The 12,225-nt window shown below is 43.7% G+C and overlaps 1 protein-coding gene across 5 annotated transcripts in view; it reads left to right on the top strand.

Annotated features, from left to right (window-relative positions):
• The first annotated feature begins 1,766 nt into the window (after window positions 1–1,766).
• The window catches only part of PSD3 (pleckstrin and Sec7 domain containing 3), a 541,746-nt gene continuing 531,287 nt past the window's right edge, over window positions 1,767–12,225 (top strand). For 2 of the 5 annotated variants that reach the window (XM_084758401.1, XM_084758398.1), the window contains exons 1-2: window positions 1,807–2,008; window positions 7,527–7,581. The gene's annotated coding sequence lies outside the window, so the exon portion shown is untranslated. Of the gene's footprint in view, window positions 2,009–7,334; window positions 7,582–12,225 lie in introns of those variants that run through there. The other 3 variants (XM_084758403.1, XM_084758402.1, XM_084758406.1) reach the window with 2 other exon arrangements.

The raw sequence follows: 12,225 nt of genomic DNA, 5'->3' as shown, positions 1-12,225 counted from the left end.
CTCCAGACCTACTACTGACAAAACTGATAACTCCTTACCAAACACCCAGGCCAATATTGGTCACCGCCAATCTTACAGCCACTGCAGCAGCCTAGTGAGCTGCTGCTGCAGCAACCAAAGGGAAGCAGGGCTAGGCAGGCAGGAACAAACAGGTGAAGCATATAGTCTCTTGCTCTCCATGTTCAACACCACTGTATCAATGCACATCCCTTGCTTCCTTCCATTTTTCTCCGGGGTCCCCAGGCTCTATCCTGAGTCACCATGGGCCTGTATTTGTACTTCTCCCCCTCAACTAGAAAGTCCCTTCCCACAACAGTCCCCACTCCGGTTCCCAGATTTTTCTACCACACAGGACCTCAGCCTTCTTCCATTATCGTTAGGCAGACTCTGGGATGCTTCAGAAACAACATCCAGGATGGATAAAACACACTGTGATAACACGCATGAAAGCCAGCGAAAGCTATTCCATCAGAGCTTGCTATGGTGAGAGTCACAGTCTATCATGTATTTGTCTCAGAGACTCAGGGAGGCAGGGTGAAAATGCTTTGTGGCAGAAACAAAGGCCAGCAACCCCCTGGGGGCTGTGTTGGAAACTGTATTTGTTTTCTCATTTTTGACACCAAGTGGGAAAGGCGGGAGGAAGAGCCTAAGGGAAGGCTATCATAAGTGGGCAATATTGAACCTTTGTTTGGACACCCTGATGAAGAAGTCTGAAACCTGGTACTTTTCTGAATGGATTAGTCACAGTGCCTTTGAGTATTATCTCTCCCCAGTCATCCTTCTTACCTGTATCCCTGGGCTCCATCATTTTTCCGGGAGAAAACTCTCAGTGACTCCAATCTTCCAGACTAAAGCTGTTTTTGAGAGAAATACTTCATGGAGCCCAAGGCCTTCAGTCCGTTGTAGTGAGGCTATCCGAGCTCTTTGATTTTTCACATGGTGAGTTCAGAGCCCAACTCTAAACCTCCCTTGTCCTTAGCCTGAGTTCTACCGTAGTGCACACAGCCAGTGTCTATAGAAGACTACCTTCCTGTGGGGGTGGGGTGGGAGGTGGCTCAGTTAGGAGAATGCTATTTCTCATATTAAAAAAAAAAAAAAAAAGACTCTAGGTTTGGCCCTGAACCTCAGGCCACATAAATGAGATGTGATGGTTCATGCCTGTAATCCCAGCACTCCAGAGATGGAAACAAGAGGCTCAGAAGCTCGGGGCATTCTTCAGCTATGTTGGGAAATTCTAGATCAACCTGAGAGATACATGAGATCTTGTTGAGGGAAACAGGCCAGGGAGAGAAGGGAGGGGAAGAGGGAAGGAAGTTAGCAAAGAATAGAGGAAGAACACTGCACATGGTTTACACAATCATCGCTCACTCTCATGAGTGACTTAGAAATATGGGTTGTGCCCCATGTAAATCTCTCCATTATGCACCAGGCTACATAAGTTGAAGTGGAGATTCCGGAACCACAGCTCTCTTGTGCTAACTCAATTTCTGTATTCACACAGCCTCCTAGCTCTGCTTTTGTGTGGGCTGTTTCCTTCTTTTGTGGTTCTGTGGCACTATGGTGCAGAAACCAAGTGATGTCCTGACACCCCACACTCGTGTACCTCTTCTGCCAAGCTGCCAGTGAGGGAGGAATAAGCAGTCCGTACTCATCCTCTGTCTCCCGCGGTCTGGTGAGCAGCAAGCACAGCACACTGGTGATTCACTGGGTGCTATTTGGCTTGTTCTGTCAGCTGTTTATTAATCTGTAGCTTCCTGTTGAGATGCAGAGTGTGCTTTTTAAAGAAACCTTATCCAGCACAAGTTGTATTTTGGGACCGGACATATACAAAGAGGTCTGTGAGAGTGTCAGAGCCCGACAAGAGGTTCCCTCAAAGCAAAAAGCTCTGTGATCACGCTCTGTGTGCCAGGCACTGTTCAGTGAAGTGGTGGTGTACGGATGAATGAACTTTCCTCGACTTCGGAAAAAGTGACCATCTACTCCCGGGAAATGAAGGTCCTGTCATGTGGTAAGTAGAATCTTGACATTCAAGGTCCACTGGGAGTTCAAGACAACCAGAAAATCGTAGGGAAATGGAAGGGTGAGTTCCATAGAGAACTCTAGAAGGAAGGCTGAGGGAGACTTTCAGCTAGTGGGTACTGCAATGAAATCATCTCATTCTGGTGACAGTGGGGAGGACAGAGTAGGTAGGGAAGAACCGGAGAGTAGGAAAATGGCTTGAGAGTTATTCTAGGAGTTTCTGCAAGTATTTGGCAAGGGGCACTGAAGGCCTACTTGGAAGCCCAAAGGAGGAGGTGGATGGGAGAATTGAGGATTTTCTTTTTTCCAATTAAAAGATGTAATAGTAGAAATGGAGGAACTGAATCAGGGTGCTGGCTTAGAACTCCTGGTGGCTAGTGCTCTCTTCAAATAGAATGGAAGAGTAGAAGTATACGAGGTGATGCCTTTGGAGATAATAGATTCGCTTTGGGGACTATTGGTGTGTGGGTGCCACCTGAAGTGTGAGTAAATTACCTGGGCCGTCTAGAGCATCTAAGGACACCATTCAGCCACTGGACAGTTTGAAAAAGAAGCAAGGACTACAAAGACATAACTGAGTGACTTCTACCGACTTAGAAGTGTTTTTGGGTCCCGCATAGAACTTCATGACTGTTTAGTGCTTCGAAGACACGCACACTGTCATTTTGAAAGTGTCTTATGGTGCTGGTGCACTCCGAATCACAGCACTTTCACGTGCCAGCTTCTGTGCTGGGTTCTGGAGATGTTAGAGGAGAGAGCAGGACAAACTGAACATGATCCACCAACTGACCTTTCGGCTGGTAGGGCCTGCGCGAAAGCATTACTTGTCTTTCGCTATGAGAGAGCTTTAAAAATACCCTAGGCATCTATGGGAAACCAAAAGTTGCAGCTAATCTGAGGCATATTACCGAATGATCATTTCTCCCAAGGGTGGAAAATGGACAAAAATGTAAGATGTATCTTTTACATTAGAGGATGAAAAAATTCCAGAATATCCTTTAGCGAGGGTATCCTTTGTATTAGGGAAAGTAAGGACAACCCAAACCAAGACTAATTCTGGCATTACTTCTAGCTTTGAACCTGGTACTAAAAAACATTTTCATCCTAAAACGGACTTTGATCCCCAATACTAAGCACAGCCCCAGTTTTAAACCTCTAACGCTAACTCTAGCCTTAGCCTCAGTGTTGTCCATTCGTTTTAATCTTAACCCTACAACTGACGTTTTAGGTATTAACCTAATAGGTGGGAATGTTCTTTGGGGCTCTACTAACTGGATAAAACCAAAAAAAATTGACTTGTAGATTAAACAAGTCATCTCAGAGCAGGCTGCCATTATACAGGCTTTAACAGCGTATCTTGGCTCTACCCTGGCGTTTCTGGTGGAGACAGCCAAGGGTATAGTTTCATTCCTCGGGGTCTGTGAGACGCACTTGAGTCTTCCCTCTGACTTCAGTAGGTGTGGCCTAGAAAGAATTGCTATAAAATTCTAGGGACTATTTCCAAGAGGGAAGATTTAAATGGGGAAATATATGTTCATATATAGCTTTCACAGAGTGTAAGCTAAACTTAATTTCAGACTCTAAAAAAACTCCCCAAAGTGCAAGATTTTTCTATTCCTAGAGCCTTCCAGAAGGCTGAGGTCATGAGCTCCTCTACTTACATTTAAATCCCAATGTGACCTTACCTAGATCCGGCCAGCTAGAATTTACCTAGATTAGATTGGTGGTCCCTAGGGTAATATGTGGCATTGGGCTCTGGGGGTTAGAGGCATAATATAAGGTAACACACTGTACTGCACTTAGAAACCCATAGCCAAGCTGAGCAAGAAAAATGCCTAACATACATAATACAAAAAGAATATGATGAGACAGGTAAATTTCAAATTCATAATTTGAAGAAAATGAGAACACAAATGTTCCTAAGTGCTACCATATGAGGCATAAACCTGGGTATTGAAGTGACACAAAGTTATAGATATCAATGGATGCGGTGGGCAATATTTTCTTTCATCTATATAGCATTAGACTTACCATAACTTTGTAACATATATTCAGTTCTTTGTAGGTTTTTAAAAGGGTACACAGGGCATTATTATTTGTATATGCAGAACTAGGCTTACCAGCATTTCTTACTTGTCCCCTAATCCTTCAGCAGGAATGTCATGAGATTCGGACGCAGGTTGCACAATTTAGAATGCAAGAGAAACTCACAGAATAAATAAAACATGGACTGTGCCCTAGAGGACTGAGTAAAGCTTAAGATATAAAGCAAGTAAAACCACTTTGGACTGAGCTGGAAATAAGAGGAAGGCAGGAAGCTGGGCATGGGATTGCAGACAGATGGACAGCGTAGGCACAAAGGAGAAAAAGAAACCTCAGGAGATGTGAGTCTTTGCGTCCCAGCAAAAGTAATGTTATTTGATGTAAGGTTTCACAGAAAAGTCAATAGGGTTTTGAAACAGAGAATGAATTAATGGAAGATGGACCTGACAGTGGGTGAGCCAGGAAGACTTGACAGCAAGTCCTAGAGGCCAGCTGGGTGACATCCGTGTGTGACATCATCAAGGAAGAGTCTGCAATATGCTAGTAGGACTTAAGATAGAACTGAAATAAATGGCCTTACAGAGCAACAGTTTGTTTGTTTGAGTACATGGGGTGAAGCAAGTGGGGAAAAAATGGAAGAAGTCAACGTCTTTAATAACTAGTAAGCAAATCGTGTGCTCTTTCTGGGTTTCTCAAGGAGACATATGTGGTGGAGGTGAGAGCATCCTCATGCAGAGGGCATGGAAATCTGGTTCATATATAGGACTATCATAAATCCATCACTCTTAGTGAAGAAAGGAAAATTTTAAAAGGGCAAGAAAGACTCTGCTTTCAATAACATTCTCTATAACTGCTGAAAAATTGGCAAGTATCTAAATGCTGGGCAATGGGGAAAGAGTTAAGCAAGTTAGGAATAATATTGTGTTGAAAGTAAAACTGTATTTGAAGAGCCTGGGAGTGTAAATGCTCAGAGTATAATGATTGGGAAAAATGGTGGAAAACATGCTCTAAATACCGTAGAAAGGGAGGGAGGCACAAAGTCACACCCCACCCCCACCCCCAACTGATGCACTAATGGCAAGCAATAGCTACAGGAAAGGGAAGAACCAGTTCTCTTTAAGAAGTGGCCTCTGGGAAACCTCCATGCTCCAGTGTGAGCCAAACATCCAAGATGTGTATGGGCAGCACAAATGGAACTCTATGTTTGCTTTGTTTTTTAAATGACATAAAGATGGGTGGGCAGGAAAGTGGGATAGATCTGAGAGGAAGTTAAAATACAATGTATGAAATTCTTAATATTCACAATAAATATGTGAATGAAGCAAAAGGCTGGTTAGAAGCTGTGATCCTGGTGTTCAATATGACTAGCTTATATTATTTTGTACATTTCTGAAATTTCCAAACTTTTTGTAATGGGCTTTTGTAATGAGAAAATATTTAGGAGGAACCATCAGTTTTCAAAGTCTTTAGATGTTTTGTTTCAGAGCAAACAACACACCATGAGCACAGAGGGTGTGTTCAAACTCCACTGGCCTTGGAGAGTTGGAGTTGAATGGAATGGATTCTGAGAAACAGCAAGGAAAGAGAGGTGACCTTCCTAGGAGACAGAGGACACAGATAAAGAAGATAAATGCAGCAAACACAGAGCAGAGATGTGGCTTTGACTAGATGGGACCAGAGCCCTTGTCAGAGGCAGGCTGACCTTTGGGAACTGTTTACAACTCAGATAAATACAGAATCGACTCCGGAAGCAGATAAGAAGACAGTTATGTCCCAGTTGCAAACAATACCTCACAAAATACTTCAGGGATTCCGCTGAGCTCCGTAAGAGCTCTGCCAGGATTCCTCTCATTGCCATCAAGGCTGCAAAACACTCTAACGCGTGTGCATTACTGAATAAAACCAAAATCATCCATCCAGCGGTGCCACAAAATCTCTGAGGAATCGATGTGTATAAATTTATATTTAACAAAAAGTAATATTTCTAATGAATGAGATCACACACGTGCCTTTGGCAAAATAATAATTGAAAGCCAAAATTATGACAATCTTAGAATATTGATATTCACTCACGATGGTGCGTGCTTTCCTGTGTGGCGAGCCAGCACTGGAGCACAAAGCCATCACTCATGTGAGGCAATACTGAGCTGTAAAACTAGCACTGGACTCCAGCATTTCCCCCTCAGTGCGCTACCTCGCGTGACCTTCCGCTATACTGCTTGAAGTGAAAACCATAGCAACGATCTCAGACAGATGAGCTCCAGACAAGTGGAGCCTTCCTTTCTATTTGGCTTTGATTTCACTTATTTTCAAGCTCCTCAAGTACAGGAAAATTTCCACAGGTTATTCTTTTCCTTCTCCCTACAGTTTGCCTGTAGGCCTGCTCTTTGTTTGGGGGCACCCTCCTTTCCAGTATAACACACCTCCAGGAAAACCCCTAAAATAGCCAAATCTAGAAAGGGTCAAGATGTGGCCCTTTGCTTTTCCTTGGGGTTGGCTTGCTGGTAGACGGTCTGTCTACCTGTCTGTGCCCATTTCCTGAGCCATGTTCACATTTGAAAGGGAATAATGAGCATTGCCGTTAGCGATGGAGCCCAAATCCCTTGCTAGGCAGCGTCCAGTAGGACTGCCAGGCTTACAGGAACTGAGTAGGTGTAACTGCTCTAGATAGAGGTGGCTGATTTCCCCCCAGTTATAAGATTTTTTTCCCATCGGGGGCTATCAAAACACAGTAAGAGTGCCTGTTTATCTCTCCATGAAGAAAGCAAGTAGCACGTAGAAAACAAAAACTCATATGCTGACTGTAAAGTTCTAATAAATGAGCCTTAGACTATGTCTGCATCTTTAAAATAACAAAGGAGGACCAGTGATGGGAGAGACGTTTGTTCTTATTTATAGAAATGAAAGAATTACACTTAAGATGGGTTTTTCTACGGCTCACTCACAGTGCATTTTAACCAGTGTGACATCGGGACCTCCATAAGAGGCCACTGTTTGTCTAACTTTAGCTAACCCGTGCACTTCCTGTCGTGTGCTTTGGCTAGCTCTCAGAGCCAAAGGGTCCAATTACCCTCTGGCTAGATTTGGATTCTTCTTTCTCGATCTCTCTCCAGGGGTGTCTCTTCCTGCACGCATTACTTCTGGATTTTAAAAAGCTTGCTTTACTCATAAATTTGTATAAGCAAAACCAGCTCCATCTATCTGAAAATGAAAGAAGAGTTCCTGGATCCTTTGCAGTTGATAACTTCTAAGTTGTTTGATTACATGTACACTTCATGCAATTTGCTTGACAAGTGAGTCAAGACTGTATGTTTTTGATCCATGACTCGGTGTGCAGAGGGAGAGGATGCTGGTGAGGAAAATAATCTGAAGATTTTTGAGGCGAGAAGGGCCTGGCTTTTCACTGTGCTGTGGAGTCGGCTGGGATAAACAGCCATTCACGCGTCCTGCATTTTAAATTCCAGGCACAACCTGAAACCCAAAGAAGAACTTCTCCAAGAGGCTCACAGACTGCGCCTGGTAAGTCACTGCTTCAGAGTGGCACTCTCCCTCCCTCCGTGGCAAGCCACTAGCAAGAGGGTAATTTAAGGGGCGTTTTTGAGTCCTGAGAAATCCCATCTTTTCCACATCCAGGGTTTGGCAAAGTTAAGAATTCTCACATGGTGAGAAAGGAGCCTGGGAACTTTTGAACAAGACTGCTTTGCACATGTTTCCCTTTAAAGAATCAGAAAAGCATTCGTGAGTGTTACCAACCTCACCCTGCCCTGGCATAAAAGTCATATCGTCAGTGGCACGGCAAGATTAAGAGGGTTAATGATATGCAAATTATGCCTTTCTTTTAATATATCCCAGATGTTGGCTCTCGGTATGTAGACTTTTCACGGATGCATGCTGAGGGATGTCATTGTGTATGTGTTCGTGTGTGTTTGTGTGTGAAAGTATGATGGCATTGTGTATGTGTTCGTGTGTGTTTGTGTGTGAAAGTACAGTGTGTGGAGGCCAGAGGACAATCTCGTGTGTCACTCCTCAGGAGCTGCCCATCTTATTTTTTGACAGAAGAACAGCAGACGAGGTAGGTGGGTCAGCAAGCCCCAGGGATCTGCCTGCCCCTTCCTCCTGATGGTAGAAGTATTAGTATGTGCCAGCAACCATGGCTTTTGTAAATGGATCCTGGGGACCAAAGCCAGACCCACAATCTTATAAAGCAAGCGGTTCGGTGGTTGAGCTGTTTCTCCAGCCTAGTGGGATAGTAATTTTTATTAGAAATCTTTTTTTTCTTTTTCTTTTTTTTTCTTTATTACTTTATTCTTGTTACATCTCAATGGTTATCCCATCCCTTGTATCCTCCCATTCTTCCCTCCCTCCTCTTTTCCCCTTATTCCCCTCCCCTATGACTGTTCCTGAGGGGGATTTCCTCCCCCTGTATATGTTCATAGGGTATCAAGTCTCTTCTTGGTAACCTGCTGTCCTTCCTCTGAGTGCCACCAGGTCTCAAGTCTATCTTTTTTTCATCAAGAAATTTATATACACTAATAAATTACGTAGAATATAATTTTTACTGTTTTGCATTATTTAATTGTGGTGTCAGTGTTGAAGGGTTAAGAATCACCTGAAAAACATTGACTTGACGATAAGTCCATTATGAGGAAAACTATAAATTGTAGAACTATTAGACTAACATATCATATGTTTTTAATTTGGGTATTTAAACTTCAAAAGCATAATTGAAAACAAAAACAGAAATAAAATATAACTACAACAAAACCCCACAAAGAACACTTTCCTTTTCCTTATCCTTAATTCCTTTTAGTTTTTTAGTCAACCCACTAAGTTGGCTTTTATATGTCCTTTTCCCTTATCCTGTCAAAGGAAAAACATCAAAATGTGAAATTGTTGCAGTTTATTGGATACCAGGAAGAAACTTGTTTAGCAAATATATCAAGTATCCAGTCTTCTTGTGTATCAGTTGTCAACAGCAAGAAATATCACTTGTTCTCTTGGAAGATGAGCAACCACATAAAATATATACGTTTATAAATAATTAAGTAAAATAACTTTAAATCATACAGCCTTGTATCATGCGGTGCTTGTTCCTAAGGAGAAGGAAGGTATGATTCATGCAATGAGTAGCAATGGCTAGGAACTGTGTCCATGTAGACACAAGGCCAGCTTACTACCTTAGCCACAGTGAGGTGAGAGGGCAGGCTAGGAGGGGGCGAGATTCAGAGCACGCGTAGGCCGTCTGGGTTAGGGAGTGAGTGAGTGGCGCGCTCCTGTGGCTGCGATAGTACGAGCTTCTGAAGAAGAACTCTTGCAGCATCAAGAAATATTATTTTCCCCCTCTCCATCTGGAGGTTTTCATTTCCCTGAGATGTGGGAAGGGAAGAAACCTCCTTGGCCTCTTGGGACACCCTTTGTGCCCCAAAAGAAGGAACTAAGACTCTCAGTATGAGATCCTAAGAAAGCCAGAGCAGGGTTTGGGATTCTAGAGGGTCCATCCTTGAATGGGCCTAAGAAAACATGAGTGTTTCGTGAAGTTTTATGTTGAATTTCTAGTTTAAAAAAAGCCCTGCAACTATCAGCAGAAAAAGACATGAGGGGAAGAGAGAAGCTTTCACACTAAAGCTGCCTTCGGGACCCTGGCTTCTGTCCAGCACGTGCCCCCGTATCTCTGAATGTCCGTGGTAGCTTTACAGAAGGTGTCTGCGTAGAGATGGAGAAAGGAAAAAGACTGAAGTTAGGTTGGTCTGGGTGACGCATCATGTTTGCTGTGAGAGGACAGGGGGTCTGCTGAGATGACTCTGAGATGGCAAAATGAAAGCACAGGTGGAGAACCAGGATCTAGGTGCAGTGGATCGTAGGAAGGAAGACTGGTGTGTGATAGATAACTGGAGCTGAAAGCATAAGGGAGGTTGGATGCCAGAAGTGAAGAAGGCACCAAGAGAGCCGGAAACAGGTTGACAGGAAGGCCTTGTGATGAACTGAACTGATTCTGCTGACACAGTGTGTGTCTGCGTTCTGGGTAGAGAAGCCATGATCATGGTGTCTGAAAGGTAATAGAAGAGAATAGCCAAGCAATGAGAGACATGGGACATGGTTAGGAAATACAGGGAAAAATACATACACACACATACACACATACACACATACATACATACACACATACATATATACATACATACATACACACATACATATATACATACATACACACATACATACATACATACACACATACATATATACATACATACATACATACACACATACATATATACACACACACATACACACATACATATATACATACATACATACACATACATACATACACACATACATACATACATACATACATACATACATACATACACATACATGCATACATACATACACACATACAGACAGACAGATACAAACACACACACACACACACACCATCTCATTGCTGGGTCCTTTGCCTCCTTCATTCTGGGTGCCCACTCAGTGTTGTACTGGTAGGTTTAAGTGTCAACTTGACACAACCTAGAACCACTTAGTAAGAGTCTTCGAGGAATTATCTAGAACAGGCTGGCCTGTGTGCAGGTCTGTGGGGAATTGCCTTGCTTGTTAATTGATGTAGGAAGAAGCAGCCATTGCGGGCAGCACTAAGCCATAGGCAGGGGGCTCTGACACCGTAAGAGAGGAGAAAACTACCCGAGAGCAACAAGGAGGTGTTCATCCTCTCTTTGGTCCCAGATGGTCAGCTCCAAGCGTGTCAGCTGCTGTGTCCCCAGCAACTATAACAAGCCAGGATCAGCCACACATCCCTGATAACCTAACTGAAAGAGCTAAATTAATAGTGAAGCATAGATAAAGGAGGTTACATACATGTAGGTGCGCTGGGAGAGGGGGCGAAAAGATTCAGAGACGGACCCAGCCCCACCCCCTGTCCATCCATCTCCTCTGTCCACCTCTCAGGGCCTTACATTAGGCAAAGTTTAAATAGAAGGCAAGAGAAGTGCTTAATTAAGCAGCCCCATCCCTGAGCCACAGTTGCCTGGCCTCCAGTGTGCCCTGCAAGGTGCTTTGATGAGTCATTTTTATCCTGTGAAATCTCTTTCCTGGAGACAAGTTCTCCCCCTGGCTGACCCCAAGTATCAGTCTTTTCCTTCTCCCAGCATGAAATCCAGGGGAGAAATTCCAATCAGCTGGGGCACCTTAAGTTCATTAGTCCAGATCGCCAGAGACAGGGACACAAGTGTCTCTTTAGAATGCCCTCACTCCTCCCCCGCCTGCCGGGTACAGTCTGTTGTGGGGTTTCCTCTGAGCATGGTGGGTTCCGACAGCTGATTCTTCTGGGGAGTGAGAAGACTTTAACACGTTTTCAAAAATACTCCTTTGAGTACCTCCATCTGGATTCCAAATAGGTGAATGTTGATTTTCTTTGTGGTCATCTTCAATATCTTCTTTCTCTGTTACTCCTTTGACTAAGGCCTGTACCAGATTCTTTTTGCCCAAATGATGTAGGGCCCCTGGATTCAGGCTTAGGGAAATATCAGTCAGGTTTGCAAATGATCCTTCCCACTCTTATCTATGAGCCACTCTCTGACCCAGCGAAACGACTGCATCTGTACCCAGCCATTGACAGATGACTTCTGATGTCATCCTCCTCTTCTCTTGCTCAGCGATGCAAACTGCCGTGTCCAGCGTGTGCTGGGTGCTTTGTTGGGCCTGCTGTAGCTCCTCTTACATCGGCCTTGTGGTGGCATGAAGCATCCCCCCTCCTTTCTCAGGGGCAGGGTGAGGCAGGAGAGGAAGCTCAGCTTTCTAAACTATACACGCCTCAGTGGGATTTGAATTTGATGGTATCTGGAATCTGTTATTTTTTTCAGCCTTTGAGGTAGACCTGAAACAAAACCAGCCACAGCCTAATCATCAGTTAAAAGCAAGATACTAAAGAGAAAGAAACAGTGCCCATCAAATATGATTAAATGAGCTGAGATACCACAAGATTTTACTTTAAGAAAACCTTAATCTTCTAGCTAGTGAGTCCAAAATTGAGTGCATGTAAACATGGATGTTCCTCCTGCCCTGTGGATCCATGTGAGTGTGTATTGGCCTGAGGTGGAAAGCAGGTATTTTCCTAATTACCTCCACCTTATTATTGAGACAGGTTCTCTC

This window comes from Acomys minous (genome assembly GCF_964271855.1).
Source record: "Acomys minous genome assembly, chromosome: 15".
NCBI classification, from domain to species: Eukaryota; Metazoa; Chordata; class Mammalia; order Rodentia; family Muridae; genus Acomys; species Acomys minous.
Note: the sequence above shows the minus strand (reverse complement) of the source record. Positions and strands in the feature narration are given on the sequence as shown.